This window comes from Primulina tabacum, chromosome 14, assembly GCF_025594145.1.
Source record: "Primulina tabacum isolate GXHZ01 chromosome 14, ASM2559414v2, whole genome shotgun sequence".
NCBI classification, from domain to species: domain Eukaryota; kingdom Viridiplantae; phylum Streptophyta; class Magnoliopsida; order Lamiales; family Gesneriaceae; genus Primulina; species Primulina tabacum.
In genome coordinates, this window is record NC_134563.1 from 4,994,024 (window position 1) to 5,013,240 (window position 19,217).

Sequence of the window (19,217 nt, forward strand, 5' to 3'; positions counted from 1 at the left end):
TTTGAATGCTGCTGCTTTCAGTATTAGATGGAATACTGTATGAATATTTTGAATGCTGCTTTCATCGAATTAGTTGGGCAATGTTCAGTATTGAAAGTTGTTGTTCTCTACTGTATGAATATTTTGAATGCTGCTGCTTTCATCGAATTAGTTGGGCAATGTTCAGTATTAGAAGGAATACTAACAATGCTTGATGCATTTCTTCTGCTCGCATTCCAGTTGACTAGATGATCTTCAACTTAATGGTTGGAGTTGTCTGCATTCTCATTTTCAACCATTTACGAACACTCAATAGTTACATAACAGCATATGAGGAGGACCTTTATTGTGTTTTATTGTCATTCCTTTATGTTGTTCCTCAATCAAATGTTTAGAACAGATCTTTACGATTCCGAGAGCAAATGATCTGGCTGGAACGAGCACAAGCTCATTCAACTTAATTCTTGGAAACACTGCTGCCATGATCTGCTATTTTATTAAAAGAAAGTGGCATCTTTTGAAATAACTTAGTTGTGTGTAGCTGTTACCACTTCAACTCAATGACTATACAATTGAATCAGCAGCATTCATTGGAATTTTCGGCTGCAAAGTTGTATTTAAAATGGGTTCAACATATTAGAATTCATAATACCAAAAGCATCATGAAATGATATAAACGCAATTCACATCAAAGCTTAATAAAATATATGAACTCTGATGATCGGTTTACATCTCTTATTTTCATATCGAAGACGTCGTTGTGAACTCTTTTCATTCAATTGATTCAAGTTTGCTGCTACGTGTGAAAGAAGTTCACATTTTTTTACCAATACACCAAAATCATACATAGTCTTGAGTCAACGAACGAACACTACAAATCCAAGTTAAAGATACAAAGATACACAAAGATATTTAATCTTCGCCACTAATTTCTAGAGATTGTACTAGTTGTTTAATCTCTTCCACTAACCCTGCAACCTTCTTTAAATGATTGCGGTTCTCATTTTCTAAATATAAAAGCAAATCTTTCACTTTAATAATTTTTCAGCGTCAGTACTTCTGTTTGGAGCGGTGTTAAAAGTTGCACACGAACTTTCTTCGTCAGACATAAATGAAGCATATGAATTTTGTTTCTCTAGGTATGCATGAAAAGCATTTGATGCTTCATCCCTATTCCAGTATGATTTATGAGAAGCCCCACTGAATTTGTTGACTTGACTATGTGCTTCTTCCCATATTTCGTATACACCAGGTTTACGTCCAACGAAGACAACATATGTTTTCCCCTACAATACAAAAAAATACAAAGCAATTTTCAATGTTTTATAAACAAGTATGATTACAATATAACAGTACTTGAAATTAAAGGGTGCACCACCATTTTGCTAGCTTTCTTCGATGACCTCCTGAAATGAGAGGTAAAAAAAACATGATATTACATGAATGACAAAATTATATTTTTAGAAGCCAAAGTAAAATATTAGTCATGTAAAGATTTCGGCTATTTAGGAGCAGGAAAAGGAGTTCTCATATGTCGGTAAATGAACCTACCAAATGATAGTCATCATTCATATTTTATAAAAGATCATATACACAACAGAATGAAGGGCACGAAGTAATAGAAATTGTCAATGTACTTGTCTTTGCCCAGCACAAGGAAAGGTCTTTAAGAATCATATTATCATATTTGGATTCCATAAACTTGCACCACCAAACAAGAACTAACTCAATTTCTTTGATTCGCTGTTAAAAGCACTGGGATAGTTATCAAATTGAAATCAAGCAGCTGTTGTGAATGCTAGAGACGAAGATCAACATCCAAAAATGATTTTGTGCAGTTCTATCTCTTTCAACTTCACAGCCGCAACATTACCATCCCTGCAGTCCAAACAAGCCCTCAACTTCCTCCCATAATCAGCTTTTTATCCATTCAAGATTACCATCATCTAATCCTCGGATTCTCTGTTTATTTGTCTAACTTAACCAAAGATTTTCACGAACCCATCTCAAAAATACTGGAAAGCCGACTTGAAATTGAACAAGTACCGAAGAAAGAACAGATGATTACCTCGAGAGTGTGTCGGTGCGTGGAGGAAGATAGTTGTGGTTGTTGCAGCAGGCAGCTTGGAAGAGAAAGGAACGATTAGGCCAAGTGAATTGATTTGGGTTTTTGTTAAGACAGAAAGGCAGAAACTTATTTCTCTTCTCTTCCGTTAATTCAAACTCCGAATTGACGGTAAGACCGATTGGGTAAAATGATGGGAATATTTGGGACTAAATTGGGTCGAAAAAATGAATTAGGACTAAATCGGAAAACACACTTAAGATTTGGGACTAAACCGAGAATTTACCCAGGTTTCGATGTTGAATTGAAAATCGAATGTGGGAGGATCTCCGGCTGGCCCTTCTTTTTGTATCAAATTTTTAAAATTTTTATTTTATTTATCGGATTTGATATGACTTAGTTACAAAAAATTAATTTATAATATCTAATTTACTTTTAAAAGTATTAATATTCTTTTATTTTTACCTAATAATTTGTTCAAACGAAGCTTATTTTAACAAAATATAATACGTTTTTGGAGCACATAATGTAGCAGAAGATTTCATCCCGTTAATAACACTATAAATGGTCACCAAAATAACAATTAAAATTACGCATGGAATAAGAATTAGGTGAACTAGGTCACACTATTTGAAAACAGATATTTTCCATAAATGGGAAGGGAAACCCCTCAGTACTATATTTGATGTGTAGGATAGGATAACTAAAGGATCAGTAATTAGAATGATTAAAAAATGAGATATGATGATAAATAATATAGTGAGATAAAATATACGATATTTGGTATGATTTTAAAATTATGGATTAATTTTGTTTATTATCTTGAAATGACCAAAATATCATCACTATGTGTATATAATCACCTTACCTAAATATAATAAATATAAACAAAAAATAAATAAATAATAGAAAATAAAATAATAATAATAATAATAATAATAAACAAATAAATAATTTTAAAAAATATTTGATTAATTCTTATTATTTTTAATATTATTTTATTACGTATTCATTAAATATCATTCATTATTATCTTTTTTTCTTGTTAATATTTATTATATAATTATTTCTTATTGCTTATAATGATGTTGTTGATTTTACGTTGATTATTTCTTATTATTTTGTTACTAATTCATTTTTATTTTACTAATTATTCTTCTTCTGACTCGTAACTGTTATTATATTATTTATCAAAAATTATTTCTTATTATTTATTAATAACTTTTTTTATTATACAAATCCTGATATTAATAATAAAAATTCATTTTCTTTATTTTCTAAAATTATTTTTTTATACAATAATTATTCTCGTTATAATTAATGATATATTATTTTAATCAATAATTTAATTATAGTTTCATCATTAATTATAATTACAATTAATCAGTAATTTTATTATTCAATAATTTATTATTAATTTAATTATTTTTTTTATCATTATTTAATTTTTTATTATTAATATTAATTTGTATCTTCTCATTTATTATTATTATTTTACATTTTATTATTTATTTATTTATTATTATTATTATTATTAATTTGAATTATATAATTTGAAAAATAATTAAAAATTAAATAGTGAGTAGTAAATCCATAAGCTGGGATTAAGACGATTTTTAAGATTGTATAATTATATTTTATTGCATAAACTTTTATATTTTAATATTTATCTCGAATTCTTATCATAAATATTATTAAATCATATGTATAAATTTAGTTCATACTTGTTATTAAAGGGTAAAACAAGAATTATATATTATTGTCATTGAGTTGTATAAAGAATCACTTGGACAAGATGTGATAGTTAATCTCCCATGTAATATGTACAGTGCGGGCCATACACGAGCCATGTGATAGCCCACATGATAATTGAGAGTACCAATACTTATACCAAATATCTGATGAGGAGTGATTACTCATCAATCACCCTTTTATCATGCCAACCAAACTAACTCACTGTATTATTTATCAAAACATAAAGACAAAAACTCATGTGAGACGGTTTCATAGGTCGTATTTTGTAAGACAGATATTTTATTTGGGTCATCCATGAAAACTTATTATTTTTTATGCTAAAATTATTATTTTTTATTGTAAATATTGGTAGGATAGACCTGTCTCACAGATAAAGATTCGTGAGACTGTCTCACAAGAGACCTACTCAAACATAAATTGTCTCCGACAAGTTTAACGTATACTGGATATTGTTTTTTTAAAAATAAAATTTTATGTGTAGTTTTTAAATTTATATTTAAGAAAATTGTAGCTTTGGTTTATATATATATATATATATATATTTCTTGTTATTTTGAATAATATATGTTGTCAATTTTTAGTTATATTCAGTGATTTGATTTTTTTTTTTACAATCATTTTTTCGATATATCGTTGATGTAATACTAATATAACGGTGACTTGGTGGTCACATGTGTGATATCACTTGGGCCGTATCAGGATCCGGTTTTTGAGGGAATCCAACATATATATTTTTGAGTTGATAACATACTCAAATATTTTTTTTGGTCCAATATTAAGTAAAAAGAAGATTAATTTGAAAATTTTTTGTTTATAATTGATCAAACTCGATATTCTCTTCAAAACTTTGGGGGCATTTGTTGAGTTTGGAGAAGTTAACGAGTTAGCCTTTAATTATCTTGATGAAATATTGTATAAAATTTCAACAATTTTTTAAGATGCTACGATGTTTGGCAAAACTGAATAATTTATTCTCAAGTATTTATATTGCCTATAAAATTTTGTTAACTATCCTCGTAACAGTTGCATAAGTAGAAATAAACTTATCAAAGTTAAAGTTAATAAACACTTTTTCTCTTTTTCGAGCTTTGGTTATGCTCGACAAAATTTCTCTTAACAGCAATTGGAGAAAACAATCATCTCTCAGAACTCTTGTTGTCTTCCTCAATACAAAGTTGAACAATGATCTCTTCAACATCCATCTCCTTTCTCTTGTACTTTAAATAGTTTTCGAAATCCTTTCAAGCTGGTGGTAGCTTCTCAACAATAACAGCAACTTGGAATGATTTACTCAAAGTCATCCCCTCACCGTGAATCTCGTGAAGAATCACATGGAGTTCTTGAACTTGGTTGATTACCGGCTTTGAATCCACCATTTTAAAGTTCATAAAGCGGCCTAAAAGAAACTTCTTGGCCCCGGCATCCTCGATTTGTACTTTCTGTCAAGGGATTCTTATAGCTCTTTAGCCGTTTTCTTTTCGCAAAACACGTTGTAGAGAGAACCGGTCAGTCCATTTAGTACATAGTTTCGGCATAAGAAATCAGAATGATTCCATGCCTCCACCGCACTAAAAGATTCAATATCTCCCACACCCTCTTTGAGTTTAAGAGCATCCACAGACAGGAATATGGCAAGGTTCAGTATCGTCAAGTAGAACAACATCTTCTGCTGCCACCTTTTGAAGTCCACACCAGTGAAATTCTCAGGTTTTTCATCGTGACTAGCTGGGACAACAACCGTAGTAGCACGTGGGATAACATGACGGACAACTTGAGGCGGCATAGTAGGGACAACATGACCAGTTTCCCTTTTGCACGCTGGTTTCAGTAGCCATATATGAAACAAACCACGTATTGAGTAATATGTTTTAAGTTTGTTGCACAATATATCGAATGTTATAGTACATAAATATTTTGGCAAAAAAAACCAGCGAAAAGTATAGTGAAGAAAAACAGTAGAGAAAAGCTTAAAATAAAGCAAATCGAGGCCTGTATGAAATAAAGTGTTCTTAAAACAGATTCGTCCCCTCCAGTATGTGCTTCGAGGATGAACTTGGACGTCTGTTTCACAGGATACAACAGAACAACTAGCGGTAACCTAGCATGAGGCACCACTACAACGAACTGAAAACGTACCTTTACTTTATCATCGAGATTTAACAGAGGCCAAATGAAAAACTAACAATATGAAATGCAAGAGAATACTTGACAGAAATAGGATTTTCATATGTTTGAAATGAGGAAATGAACACACTATTTATAAGCCCCAAAATGCACACCATGAATCATGCAAGATTAATTATCTCTATTAATCTTGTCATTAACTCAATAATATGAAGAGTCCAAAACTCTTCAATTAACTTAAAAATGTGGAAAGTCAAAAGACATTTTCACAATAATGAGCCACAACTAACTCAAGAATGTGGAGAGTCAAAAGACACTCCCACATTCATGAGAGATAATTTTTATTCAAACTCTAAATTTGATTCAAATTTTCCAACAATTCACCTCGCCCTTAGGTCTTTCGAGAGTTCAGAGTATGCAAACTTTCAAGTCTTTGTCATCAACTCGACTTGGAGGGGGGCTTGTGAGACCCCACAGAATGAGATCAATCCAATCTCGACAGCCCCAATAATAGGTCAACCGATGTTTGGCTTGATAAATAAATTGTACCTGAAAGTCATCCAAGAGCTTAATTTGAGTCAATCCAAGTTTCTTCAAGAGGTCTCGTGAGAGAGAGCTCATCCATTTGGGAGCTAATCCACCCGAGAACTCATCCCTCCCGGACCTCATCCCACTGGTAGCTCATCTTTCCGGGACCTCATCTATATGAGAACTCCCAAATAGCCACCATCCCAGGCCTTAGCGACTAACCTCCCAAATAGCCACACAATGGCTCATCCCAGGTCTTAGCGATCGAGCCTAGGTCCCAGCCGACCTCCAACATCACCTCATTTTCCAAAATAGGCTCATGCATGCCGAGCTCTCAATCCGACCTTCCGGAACTCGATCAGCGTATTGAAACCACACGCCACCGGAGTTCGGGTCTTAAACAAGCTCCCCGTCAAACATACAAATATAATGTCTATGGATGAAATATCACCAAGATTTGATCTAATCTTATCTAAGATTTTAATAATATAGTGTGTCATAGAGAAAGTGTTCTAAAAGTTTTAGAATCCTATAAAGATAGGACTTTCGATTAGGAAGAGCTCTACTCAAATGACAACTATTCCCCTAATATCATATTCAAAAGTGTTATTTATGCATTCACTCATATTTCCAGGATCGGTATTTGGCCCTTTGTATTACTATAAAATAATAATAAAATCAATGCTATATAGATAATTAGGTAAATTTTCTTTAAATTCACACAACCACTTAAATTTGAATTTAGTCACTAGCAGAAAATTATGTGTTTTACTCATCGATCCAAAAAAAAATTTGTTTGCTTTTCTTGAGCCTACATGTCTTTTATTGGATGAAAAATATGTACACAAATTAAAAATATGATATTAATATATGATATTTGAATACAAAATGTTTCAGATTTGATACTAATATGTAAGTACTCAAATGTGTATATTAATATTAAGGACAAATTTGTATTTTTGGATGATCGATACAAAACATTAAAAATATGATACTAATAAATGGAATAAGAAAAAATAGATATTTACCTAAAAGTAAACAGCCTAGAAGGCTATCTAAGTGCTTAGACGTTAAGTGGTGATCGACTATCCCCACCTATCACTTATACTGGATTTGTGAAGCTTACTTATGACTTTTTTTTTAGTTTGTGTGTGAGAATAACAACTATGTCTATTAATTATTTGAGAAATAGTTGATGAAAAACTGTTAATGAAGTTGTCATTCAAAGTTTTAAAAGAAATGGTGTAGTATGATTCATTAGTTCGTTTTTTTTTCCACTCAAATAAAAACTTTTGTCAAAAAAAAATTAAGATTTATTTTTTGCTGTCAAATGACCCAATTTATAATATTTAAATGATTTTTATTTGTTTTTTTAAAAATTTTTTGTTTTGTTTTTTTAAAAAAACATCTCATTTATAAAATAAATAACATATTTTTGGAATTTTGATGCTTAATGAATGAAAATTAAGCAAAGAAATCAATGTGTTTGATTGAAAAAATTCGAAACGAAAAACGAAGCTTAATGAATGAATATTAAGTTCGGTAGTTCTGAATTAAACTCGAAACGAGTTCATCAAATGTTGAAAGAAATTCAAACGAATAGTCGGAACATATAAGGGACGAAAATCGAAAAAAAAAATTCGGCGTGAACAGTAGCAGGCGCGCACCTGCGCGCGGGTCTGCGCGCGAGCGGGCGCGTGCGCGAAGCGCCCAACTTCGTGTCCCTTCGAATTTTCTGATGTTTTTTCATTCCCTTGGCATTGTTTGATGATTGTGGTCAGTTACAATGGCCAAGGGACACCACTATGAATGAAAGATCGTGTCTTTTCACATGAAAAATATTAAATGTTTGATTTATTGAAAATCAAAAACACATAAACAACATAACATAGTATTTTGCATATTGTCTTCTTCCTTCTTCAACAAGAGAGAGTTCCATTCATTTCCTTGTGAAAGAACTTGAATATTTGAGTGCTCATTATTCAAGAGTTGTAGTTGTATCTTGGGAGAAGATTGCCACAAACCTCTAGCACATTGTGAGGGACAAATTCTTCTTAAGTAGAAAGTGTTCAACACTTGCCTCTACAAAGCAATTCCTTTGTTTTCTTCTTGCTTCTCCTCTCAAATTTGAATACCCCAAACAACAATATTTTATCGTCCAACAAGTTTAATTTTTTCGAGTTCATCTCAAGCCCGAGAAAATCCAGTTATGGTCCTGATTGTAGAGTTAATAAAATGCATTGCATCCATCAATTAATGTCTTTATATTTTATAATTGAGTCGGATTATTAAAATTTTATCAATAAAATATCATATATAATAAGACTAAATTTAAATAAAATCAGATATATTAAACGCAAAAATTTAGGGTCTCAATTCTATGTTGTCTCCTGTATTTTTATCAGGTAAAACATTCAAATTAGATTTATATAAATCCAAATTCAATGTGACGCGTTTTCCACGTAAGGTATACCAAAATACGATTACAATATCTTCTGTATTGAAATTTATAAGGAAAAAGTTACAGAAATGAAAAAGGGAAAAGTTATAGAAAAGAAAAAGTTAGAAAAAACACAATTTCTATCCAAGATGAGACTCGAACTCGACCACGACATTGAGAGGCAATCACTAGGCAATCACTAAACACAATTATATAACAAAGCATAACAAATGAGGTCCTTCTTCGGCCAGGGCCTTGTGCGACTGCACCGCCTTGACAGCCTCCTCGCATATTGCTTGCACACTAATATTCTCTATATTTCTTGTTTTTTGACTTGAACGTCGGATAGTTTACGTTGGAACGATATTCGATCTGTTTCTAACGCTCATGTTTGTGTTTACAGACCATCAAAAGATACAACCCGAGCTCCCAAAAACAAAATCCGATCTTTCTGCAGGTCACCCACTGACTCGTATCCGATTTCTCAGTAGTTATCGCAATTTCTATCAATAACAGTAATAAAAAATAATACTTTGAATATAAAAACAATATTTTCTTATGTCGAGTTGATTAGGGGATAAATATCAATTTTAAGTGAAAAGATTTATGTGTGAAACGGTCATATGTCGTACTATTTTGGAGTGAAACGGTGTTTATGGGGAGTGTTTTTAAAAATTTTAATGTGAAAAATTTACCAACAAAAAAACGTGCAAGCTAAATACCAAGCAAGGCATGATTCGAACAGACGCGTCGGCGTCATAAACGATTTTTTTCAAAAAGGATCATAAATGAAACTTAAATGCAAATCAACACGTGATTACAATTTCGTTCACAAGATTTTAAAAGCTGTCCATTTATTACTGTTTATTATTCTCCATATCATTAATTATAATTATCTCACACATTATTTATTTATTTATTTATTTATTATTATTAGTATTCATGAATTAGATGGTAGGGTTGGCTTTGCGTTGTATCACAACTTTTTTTTATTATTGCTAGTGCAACCACTCGTTTGCAATTTTTTTATAATTAATTCGATTTATATTAAAATTTTAACTAATGTTATAAGTATAAAAATTAATTAAAAATCATTGTGTAGTTTGAAATTATTATTTAAATGTGATTATATCATAATGGTAAAATAATAAAACTAAATTGCAATTTGAAATTATGAAAAAAGAGGGGAAAGTAGATAATGAAACCATTTTATTATTGCTATTGTTTATTTGTACGTATTTTCTGCCTTGGGTCACATCTTACGGTGAAATTGTTCCATACACGCGAAACGACCTACTAAAATGCAAGTTAGTTCAATGTTTCTTTCATAGTTTTTTTGGTAGAATATGTCTTTTGTGAGACGATATCACGAATCTTTATATGTGAGACGGGTCAACCCTATCGATATTAACAATAATAAGTAATACTATTAGAATAAAAAGTAATATTTTTTCATGAATGACCCAAATAAGAGATATGTCTCACAAAATACGACTCGTGAGACGGTCTCAGGTCGTATTTTGTGAGACTGATATATTATTTGGGTCATCCATGAAAAATATTACTTTTTATGCCAAAAGTATTAATTTTTATTGTGAATATCGGTAGGATTGACATGTCTCACAGATTCTGTGAGACCGTCTTTCAAGAGACTTACTAGTAAAGATAATAAATTTCTCAATTATCGACCTTATCATCCATTGTAGACGCAGCTATTTTCGGCAAGAATAGTCAGAGGCAAAAATTAAATAAGGTGGGGACATCATGTTTTGCATGTTTTAAAACGTGGGTTGGCAGCAGAAGGAAATTTCGTGGAAATATGAATACGCGTTTTTAACGCGTATTCACACGGTCAAGAGGCTCTATAAATAGAGCTTCCCCCTTCATTTTGAAATTATCCCTTCTTCGAGTTTTCTCTCATCTTATAAGCATTTGAGTGCTTAGTTCTATAATATTTGTGAGGTGTTTTGTTCTCCTGTATTAAGAGAGTGCGTGTTCTCTTTGGAAACACAGTGAGTGAGTTGTACACGACAAAATATTATAGTGGAAATTCTTTTCATATTGCCCGTGCTTTTTACCCTAATAATTTTTAGGGGTTTTCCACGTAAATCTCGATGTCCATTTTATTCTTTATTTTCGGGTTTTATTATCTCAAATTCCGCACGTGTGACCAACAAGTGGTATCAGAGCCTTGGTTTAAAATTTCTTAAAATTCTGAGTATGCTATGTGGTTGCAGCCTAGACTGATCTTCCACATCAGAAAAGATTTTTTGAGATTTTTTATTTAAGGCGGGATTATTGTGTTCAGTCTACTAAAATTGTTGTAGACATAATGGCGGGAAGGCACGATATAGCAACGTTCAATTGAAGCAATTTTATGCTGTGGAAAATAAAGATACAAGCAGTTTTAAGAAAGGAAAATTGCTTGGCGGCTATTGGAGATAGACCGGTGGAAGTTTGATGGAAAGTGGAATGAGATGAATGATAATGTTGTTGCCAATTTACATTTGGCTATAGCAGATGAAGTTTTGTCAAGTATCTCTGAGATAAAAACAGCCAAAGTTATCTGGGATACTCTGACAAAGATGTACGAGGTCAAGTCCCTACACAACATGATTTTCCTAAAGAGAAGGCTTTATACTCTTCGGATGGCGGAATCCTCATCGATGACCGACCATATCAACACACTAAATACTCTATTTGCCCAACTAACTTCCATGGGGCATAAAATAGGGGAAAATGAACGTGCGGAGCTTCTACTTCAAAGTCTACCAGATTCATTTGATCAACTTATCATCAACATTACCAACAATATTCTAATGGGCTTTCTAATATTCGACGATGTCTTAACTGCGGTTCTCGGAGAAGAAAGCCGGCGCAAGAATAAGGAAGATAGGTTGGTAACTGCGAAGCAGGCAGAGGCTTTACCGATGATAAGAGGAAGATTTATGGACCGTGACTCCAGTGGGAGCCAAAGACGAGGTAGATCAAAGTCCAGAAGTAAGAAGAAAAATTTTTACTGCTTCAAATGTGGCGGTAAAGGGCACTTCAAGAAAGAGTGTACGAGTATCGAGAAGAGTTCTCAAGGAAATGTGGCCAGTACTTCAGGCGGTGGTGAAATATTATTCAGCGAAGCTGGCAACTGTTGCGGAAGGAAGGCACAAATTTTGTGACATATGGATTATTGATTCAGGTGCGACGTGGCACATGACGTCTCGGAGAGAATGGTTTGATCATTATGAACCAGTCTCAGGAGGATCTGTATTCATGAAAATGATCATGGCTTGGAAATCGCTGGGGTCGGTACTATCAAAATTAAAATGTTTGATGGAACCATTCGCATCATACATGAGGTACGACATGTGAAGGGACTGACGAAAAATCTTTTGTCCTTGGGGCAATTGGATGATATCGGGTGCAAAACTCGGATCGAGAACGAGATCATGAAATTTGTGAAGGGAGCGCTTGTGGTTATGAAGGCAGAAAAGGTTGCTACAAATCTGTATGTACTTTTGGGGAAAACACACAAAGAGGCAGAAGTAGCTGTTGCATCAATTGGTTCAGGAGAAGAATTAACAGTGTTATGGCATAGAAAGCTCGGGCATATGTCAGAACGAGGGTTGAAAATTCTCTCAGAACGGAAGCTGCTGCCGGGACTTACAAAAGTATCACTACCCTTTTGTGAGCACTGTGTTACCAGTAAACAACATAGATTAAAGTTTGGCACTTCTACTGCCAGGAGTAAAAGCATATTGGAGCTGATTCATTCGGATGTTTGGCAAGCACCGGTTGTATCCCTAGGAGGAGCGAGATACTTTGTCTTGTTCATTGATGATTTCTCTAGGAGATGTTGGGTGTATCCAATCAAGAAGAAATCAGATGTTTTTCAAGTCTTCAAAGATTTCAAAGCACGGGTTGAACTTGATTCTGAAAAGAAAATCAAGTGTCTGAGGACTGACAATGGAGGAGAATATACCAGTGACGAATTTGATGCATATTGTCAACATGAGGGCATCAAAAGACAGTTTACGACAGCTTACACACCTTAACAAAATGGAGTTGCGGAGCGGATGAACAGGACCTTGTTAGACAGAACAAGAGCTATGTTGAGGACTGCGGGTCTAGAAAAGTCATTTTGTGCGGAAGCAGTCAAAACCGCTTGTTATATTATCAATCGTTCTCCTTTAGTGGTGATTGATCTGAAGACTCCGATGGAGATGTGGACTGGGAAGCCGACAGATTATTCTCATTTGCATACATTTAGAAGTCCTGTGTACGTTCTGTACAATGAGCAAGAAAGATCAAAGTTGGATTCGAAATCCAGAAAATGTATCTTCTTGGATTATGCTGATGGAATAAAGAGGTTTCGCTTGTGGGATCCTACTGTTCACAAGCTTGTCATCAGCAGGGATGTTATCTTCGAGGAAGATAAAGTAAAGGGAGACAAAGGCACATCGAATTCAGAAACTACTATTTTTCAGGTGGAAAATAAGACGGACGAAGGTCAAGTTTCTTGTGAAGCAGTACCAGAGCACGAAGAACAAGAACATGTTGAGTCTGAGGTTTCTAATGTGAGGCAGTCAACTCGAGACAGAAGACCACCAGGTTGGCTTTCAAATTATGTCACTGAAAGCAACATTGCATATTGTCTATTATCAGATGATGGTAGCCATCGAGTTTCCACGAGGCTACTCAAAGGTCGGATGTATCTTTGTGGATGATAGCAATGCAAGAAGAATTGGAAGCATTAGACAGGAATAAAACTTGGGATCTTGTTACACTACCACGAGGGAGGAAAGCCATCGGTAACAGATGGGTCTATAAGATCAAGCGAGATGGCAATAATCAAGTGGAGCGGTATCGTGCTAGATTAGTGGTAAAAGGATATGCTCAGAAAGAAGGCATTGACTTCAATGAGATATTTTCCCCTGTGGTTCGGCTTACAACAGTCAGAGTGGTGTTGGCATTGTGTGCGGTGTTTGACCTACATCTAGAACAGCTAGATGTGAAAACGGCGTTTCTTCATGGAGATCTTGAAGAAGAAATCTATATGCTCCAGCCATAAGGTTTTACGAAAAAAGACAAAGAGAACTTGGTTTGCAGGTTGAAGAAATCTTTGTACGGTCTCAAACAGGCGCCGAGGTGTTGGTACAAGAGATTTGATTCCTATATCATGAGCCTTGGATACAACAGATTGAGTGCAGATCCTTGTACATATTTCAAGAGGTCTGGTGATGATTATATTATTTTGTTGTTGTATGTGGACGACATGTTGGTAGCAGGCCCCAACAAATATCATGTCCAAGGATTGAAGGCACAATTGGCTAGGAAATTTGATATGAAGGACTTGGGACCAGCAAACAAGATTCTAAGGATGCAAGTTCACCGAGATAGAAGTAACAGAAAGATTTGGCTTTCTCAGAAAAATTATTTGAAGAAAATCTTGCACCGCTTCAACATGCAAGATACTAAGCCAATATCGACCCCTCTTCCTGTTAATTTCAAGTTATCCTCCGAGATGTGTCCTAACAGTGAAGTAGAGAGGATGGAGATGTCTCGAGTACCATATGCATCATCAGAGGGACGTTTGATGTTCGCCATGATCTGTACAAGGCCGGACATTGCTCAAGCAGTGGGAGCAGTTAGTCGGTATATGGCGAATCCTGGACGAGAGCATTGGAGCACTGTTAAGAGGACCCTTAGATACATTAAGGGTACCTCGAATGCTGCATTATGTTATGGATGATTGGATTTTACACTCAGGGGCTATGTCGATTCAGATTATGCAGGTGATCCTGATAAAAGGAAATCTACTACTGGTTATGTGTTTACGCTTGCAGGGGGAGCAGTAAGCTGGGTTTCAAAACTGCAGACAGTTGTGGCGTTATCTACAACGCAGGCAGAATATATGGCAGCTACTCAAGCTTGTAAGGAGGCAATATGGATCAAAAGGTTATTGGAGGAGATCGGGCACAAACAAGAGAATGTTCCATTGTTTTGTGATAGTCAGAGTGCCTTGCACATCGCAAGGAATCCAGCCTTTCATTCCAAGACTAAACACATTGGAGTGCAATTTCACTTTGTACGAGAAGTAGTAGAAGAAGGAAGCGTGGATATGCAGAAGATCCATACGAAGGACAACATAGCTGATTTTCTGATCAAGCCAGTGAACACTGATAAGTTTGAGTGCTGTAGATCCTCAAGTGGTCTAGCGGAAACGTAAGCAGCAGGGAATTGCAAGATTGAAAGGATGTGTGGAGATGTGTTTGATTGTCAATCAAATCTCCAAGTGAGAGAAATGTCGGCAAGAATAGTCAGAGGCAAAAATTAAATAAGGTGGGGACATCATGTTTTGCATGTTTTAAAACATGGGTTGGCAGCAGAAGGAAATTTCGTGGAAATATGAATACGCGTTTTTAACGCGTATTCACACGGTCAAGAGGCTCTATAAATAGATCTCCCCCCTTCATTTTGAAATTATCCCTTCTTTGAGTTTTCTCTCATCTTATAAGCATTTGAGTTATTGGTTCTATAATATTTGTGAGGTGTTTTGTCCTCCTGTATTAAGAGAGTGCGTGTTCTCTTTGGAAACACAGTGAGTGACTTGTACACCACAAAATATTATAGTGGAAATTCTTTTCATCTTGCCCGTGCTTTTTACCCTAATAATTTTTAGGGGTTTTCCACGTAAATCTCGGTGTCCATCTTATTCTTTATTTTCGGGTTTTATTATCTCAAATTCCGCAATTTTTATCAACATCAATAATAAAAAATAATATTTTGAGTAAAAAAACAATATTTTCTTATGTCGAGTTGATTAGGAGATACATCTCAGGTTGGAGTGAAACGATTTTTGTGTGAAACGGTCTTATATCGTACTATTTTGGAGTGAAAACTGTGTTTGTGTGGAGTGTTTTTAAAAATTTTAATGTGAAAAATTTACCAACAAAGAAACGTGCAAGCTAAATACCAAGCAAGGCATGATTCGAACAGACGCGTGGGCGTCATAAACGATTTTTTTCAGAAAGGATCATAAATGAAACTTAAATACAAATCAACACGTGAATTATAATTTCGTTCACAATATTTTAAAAGCTGTCCATTTATTACTGTTTATTATTCTCCATATCATTAATTATAATTATCTCACACATTATTTATTTATTTATTTATTTATTATTATTAGTATTCATGAATTAGATGGTAGGGTTGGCTTTGCGTTGTATCACAACTTTTTTTTATTATTGCTAGTGCAACTACTCGTTTGCAATTTTTTTTATAATTAATTCGATTTATATTAAAACTTTAACTAATGTTATAATTATAAAAATTAATGAAAAATTATTGTGTAGTTTGAAATTATTATTTATTGTTTATTTGTATGTATTTTCTGCCTTGGGTCACATCTTACGGTGAAATTGTTTCATACACGCGAAACAACCTACTAAGGCATCCGCATCCGTCCACATTAATCTATGTTATTAACTTTCCATCTCCTCAAAAATTATGGGATCCACGAGCCACATATTCATTACATTAACACTTTCTCATTATTAACACACACTCACATTCATTTAATATCAACTTTCATTATTTATGGGTCCCACTGTCCACTTACTCATTTTTTTTAATTTTAATTAATTCAATATATTTCTAATTTTGTTAAAATTTTACAACAAATATTATTAAAAATAAATAGTATTATTATTTTAAAAATAACTTAATTTCAATATTCATTAAAATATTATTAAAAAATGAAAAAAATATTGGACTCTTTTATTTAAAATATTATTTAAAAAATGAAAAAACAAAATTTTAATAGTTTTATTGATTATTTTACGAGTTTCATTTATGTAAACACTAATGTAACTAGCCGTCAGATTCAATGTTCTCAAAAATGTAGATTCAACACAATCTCTTTAAAAAAACCACAAAATACATAAAATTCGGCCCATTGTAAGATAATTTATTCATTGAACATGAATTACGTTGATTGAAAAGAGAATTACATCAATTGAAAATTACATATTCCATTTCTCTCTAATTTGGTCACACAGATGTTCATGAACTATAAGCTGCTCCGGCGTCATTTGTGAAGTGTCTTTCGAAAGGATTTCGTATTCCTTAAGCAAATATTTGCTCTTTTTAGCTTCAGATTTGTTCAAAGCCGCTTTTGCTTTCATCTCCTCTATTGATTAGTATTTATAGTGAATAAATTTTAGTAAATATATATATACATATATCAAACGGCTAGTTTGACATTATATTCTACATATAGCCGTTTGAAAAGAGCCGTTGGGGAGAATTTATTCAGAACATGCCTTAATTAGCAACGGTTTGTGAGAAAGCGTCGCACATAGCGACGGTTTGTGAGAAAGCGTCGCACATAGCGACGGTTTGTGAAAAATCGTCGCAATCGCAAGTAGCGACGGGTTTTGAGAAACCGTCGCAAGTAGCGACGTTTTTCAATTTGCGACGGTTTACGAAAAACCGTCGCTATTTGCGAAATAATGCCGTTCATTCTGATGAATTTCTTGGCTGACATGGCAGCCAATGATTAATAATTCATGCACCCACATTGGTGCATGAATATTAATGGGTCTTAATAATCACCCATTAATGCACCAATGTGGGTGCCCTAAAATGTAAGTAAGTTCAATGTTTTGTCATAGTTTTTTGGATAGAGTAGGTCTCTTGTGAGACGATCTCACGAATCTTTATCTGTGAGACGGATCATCTCTATCGATATTCACAATAAAAAGTAATACTCTTAGCATAAAAATTAATATTTTTTCATGGATGACCCAAATAAAAGATCTGTCTCACAAAATACGATCCTTGAGATCGTCTCACATAAATTCTTGATTTTTGGGGGTAAGGATAAACAAGAACCCTAAGAGGAGTCGTAACAAACGGTTGACCGCGAGATTTGATGGGATAGGTTTTACAAATAACCCGACAAGATAAATAAAACAATCTAAAAATTATAAAGGAATTTTTTTTATCCAATCCAAATCAAACTATTTTTCGATGTTTGTCTGTCAGTGTTATGCTTGCTAACTTTAGAGCACTTTTGTTATTAATTTCTATCAGGCGATCGTGACACAGACAATGCATGTATATGTATAAAAATTAAAGAAAGAATTTTTTTTTTGTAATTTGAAAATAGAAGTTATTAATTTTTAAAATCGAGAGATAATGAAACATAAAGAAAAACTTACCATATAAAAGTCGGTTAGTAAAATGAGTTTGAATTAAATAAATAGTATAGATAATAAATTTCTCAATTATCGACCTTTATCATCCATTGTAGACGCAATATTTCATTTTATAATTATGGTGTGGTGCTTCATTCGATAAATCTGACCTAAATTATAATCCAATTAAAATATTCACGAAATGACTACTTTCACACCTTTCTCAATTTATTTATTATATATTATATAAAAAAAACCATGTGTATAGTGAATTGGTAGAAAAGGATAATAATTTTTATTACTTGACCCATCAAGTCCTTTTCTCGCCCGTGGAGATTGCAATTATGCCCTTAAGTACTCTCATTAACAGTTAAATTTACATTTATTTTTCATATGGATGAAGTACTAATTTAATCTATTAAGAAAACATTGGATCATATAATCATATTAAGTGTTAAATGTCTCACATCGACTGAATTAAATCATTGAGAGTTATATATTGAACTTGGAAAACCATCTAATTTTGAGTTAGTTTTTAATGTTGAATTAATTGTGTTCAAACCTCAATCTTAACCTGATATAAGATCTGAAACCCACGGTTATATATTAGATTGTCTTATGAATCATCCGATAATGTATTGTAAATTTCACATTTTCATTCATGAATGTGATATATGTATATTAAATGTCTCATGTTAGTTGAATTGATTTGAACAATGTTTCTCTTTAAATTGACCTTTGAGATTTAGCTCAATTTTAAAATTAAGTTTGACAAAATAATAATAAAAATAAAAATTGATGACCGAAAAAATAAAAAAAATCGAGCGGGGATGAGACACCGCAGTCTAATTTAAGAAAAAATGGCACAATGGTTAATATAATGCAACCGTGGGGGCTAATATATTGGGGTAGACGTGGCAGAAAAAACTCGAAAGCGAAACCCTAAACCATGGTTAGCTGAAATTAGAGAACCGCAGTTAAGCTCCAACTCGTCTCTATCCGCTTCTTTCCCACCAAATTTTCCAGCTCATTTCTTTTTATTTTTGCATTTAAATATTGTCATAGTTTCGCGTCTTGTACGATACCCTTGGTTGGTTGTACATTTGGTTTATCCCGTTCGCATTAATCA

At 33.4% G+C, this 19,217-nt stretch overlaps 1 long non-coding RNA gene across 1 annotated transcript; it reads left to right on the plus strand.

The window, feature by feature from the left end:
* The first annotated feature begins 796 nt into the window (after window positions 1-796).
* Window positions 797-1,829, plus strand: LOC142525412 (uncharacterized). Its single transcript, XR_012815069.1, has 2 exons — window positions 797-1,512; window positions 1,596-1,829. It is a non-coding gene; the product is annotated as an uncharacterized LOC142525412 (long non-coding RNA).
* The last annotated feature ends 17,388 nt before the right edge of the window (window positions 1,830-19,217 follow it).